Here is a 2500-nt window from a genome sequence, read left to right as displayed (position 1 = left end):
TGCTCCCCGGCGGGACGCCGGCTCTTCCCCCCGACCGATCTCAAGCGCCTCCATGAATTGGCGGACAAGCTGCTTGTGGGCAGCTTGCCGCCGTCGGCACTTGATTGCCTCAAGCGTTCGGTCGGGGAACATCCTGATGAGCTCTTGATTTACAAAGAAGAACCGGGCGTCCCTCTCGAGGAACAGTTCGGCCTCCGCCTTGGCGAGCGACAGGACTTCTTCCTCCGTCCACCTCGCGCGATGCCTCTCCGTGACGATCTCCGCGTTGGCGGCCGCAAGGTGTTGGCGGCGGCGATGGACCCCGAGACCGTTCTTGGTGGTGAAGCTGCGGTGGCACTCACTACAGGCGTATACAGCTGCAAAAGTTACAAGATTTTCGGCACGGCCGGTTGGCCGGCTAGGTGCTGGGGGAGTTGGGGTGGCACCTTCAGCGGAAGGGCCACCACTTTTTCTCTGAATACTGCCCCCAACTAAAAAAAGGGATAGTGCGAGGGGGGGCTGGTAACCCCCCCAAGCCCCTGGTGCGGTCTTCCACTCTGCGAAAATCAGCGGGCCCACGAGAAGGGGAGAAGACCGCAGAGTCATAGTTACTCCCGCCGTTTACCCGCGCTTGCTTGAATTTCTTCACGTTGACATTCAGAGCACTGGGCAGAAATCACATTGCGTCAACACCCGCTAGGGCCATCGCAATGCTTTGTTTTAATTAGACAGTCGGATTCCCCCAGTCCGTGCCAGTTCTGAGTTGATCGTTGAATGGCGGCCGAAGAGAATCCGCGCACCCGCGCGCCCCCGGAGGAGCACGCTAAGGCGGACGCGGCCTCGCAGCAAGGAAGATCCGTGGGAGGCCAAGGCACGGGACCGAGCTCGGATCCTGCACGCAGGTTGAAGCACCGGGGCGCGAACGCCGCGCAGGCGCGCGCATCCTGCACCGCCGGCCAGCACGAGGCCAACCAACGGCGAGAGCAGACCACGCCCGCGCTAAACGCCCGCACTTACCGGCACCCCTACGGCACTCACCTCGCCCAGGCCCGGCACGTTAGCGCTGACCCACTTCCCGACCAAGCCCGACACGCCCCGATCCTCAGAGCCAATCCTTATCCCGAAGTTACGGATCCAATTTGCCGACTTCCCTTACCTACATTATTCTATCGACTAGAGGCTCTTCACCTTGGAGACCTGCTGCGGATATGGGTACGAACCGGCGCGACACCTCCACGTGGCCCTCTCCCGGATTTTCAAGGTCCGAGGGGAAGATCGGGACACCGCCGCAACTGCGGTGCTCTTCGCGTTCCAAACCCTATCTCCCTGCTAGAGGATTCCAGGGAACTCGAACGCTCATGCAGAAAAGAAAACTCTTCCCCGATCTCCCGACGGCGTCTCCGGGTCCTTTTGGGTTACCCCGACGAGCATCTCTAAAAGAGGGGCCCGACTTGTATCGGTTCCGCTGCCGGGTTCCGGAATAGGAACCGGATTCCCTTTCGCCCAACGGGGGCCAGCACAAAGTGCATCATGCTATGACGGCCCCCATCAACATCGGATTTCTCCTAGGGCTTAGGATCGACTGACTCGTGTGCAACGGCTGTTCACACGAAACCCTTCTCCGCGTCAGCCCTCCAGGGCCTCGCTGGAGTATTTGCTACTACCACCAAGATCTGCACCGACGGCGGCTCCAGGCAGGCTCACGCCCAGACCCTTCTGCGCCCACCGCCGCGACCCTCCTACTCGTCAGGGCTTCGCGGCCGGCCGCAAGGACCGGCCATGACTGCCAGACTGACGGCCGAGTATAGGCACGACGCTTCAGCGCCATCCATTTTCAGGGCTAGTTGCTTCGGCAGGTGAGTTGTTACACACTCCTTAGCGGATTCCGACTTCCATGGCCACCGTCCTGCTGTCTTAAGCAACCAACGCCTTTCATGGTTTCCCATGAGCGTCGATTCGGGCGCCTTAACTCGGCGTTTGGTTCATCCCACAGCGCCAGTTCTGCTTACCAAAAGTGGCCCACTTGGCACTCCGATCCGAGTCGTTTGCTCGCGGCTTCAGCATATCAAGCAAGCCGGAGATCTCACCCATTTAAAGTTTGAGAATAGGTTGAGGTCGTTTCGGCCCCAAGGCCTCTAATCATTCGCTTTACCGGATGAGACTCGTACGAGCACCAGCTATCCTGAGGGAAACTTCGGAGGGAACCAGCTACTAGATGGTTCGATTAGTCTTTCGCCCCTATACCCAGCTCCGACGATCGATTTGCACGTCAGAATCGCTACGGACCTCCATCAGGGTTTCCCCTGACTTCGTCCTGGCCAGGCATAGTTCACCATCTTTCGGGTCCCAACGTGTACGCTCTAGGTGCGCCTCACCTCGCAATGAGGACGAGACGCCCCGGGAGTGCGGAGGCCGCCGCCCCGTGAAGGGCGGGGAAGCCCCATCCTCCCTCGGCCCGCGCAAGGCGAGACCTTCACTTTCATTACGCCTTTAGGTTTCGTACAGCCCAATGACTCGCGCA

At 60.0% G+C, this 2500-nt stretch overlaps 1 pseudogene; it reads right to left on the bottom strand.

Annotated features, from left to right (window-relative positions):
- The window catches only part of LOC124560979, a 7788-nt pseudogene that overhangs the window by 4333 nt on the left and 955 nt on the right, over positions 1 to 2500 (bottom strand).

Source organism: Schistocerca americana, unplaced genomic scaffold (genome assembly GCF_021461395.2).
Source record: "Schistocerca americana isolate TAMUIC-IGC-003095 unplaced genomic scaffold, iqSchAmer2.1 HiC_scaffold_1125, whole genome shotgun sequence".
Lineage (NCBI taxonomy): Eukaryota > Metazoa > Arthropoda > Insecta > Orthoptera > Acrididae > Schistocerca > Schistocerca americana.
This window is presented reverse-complemented; position numbering and strand designations above follow the sequence as displayed.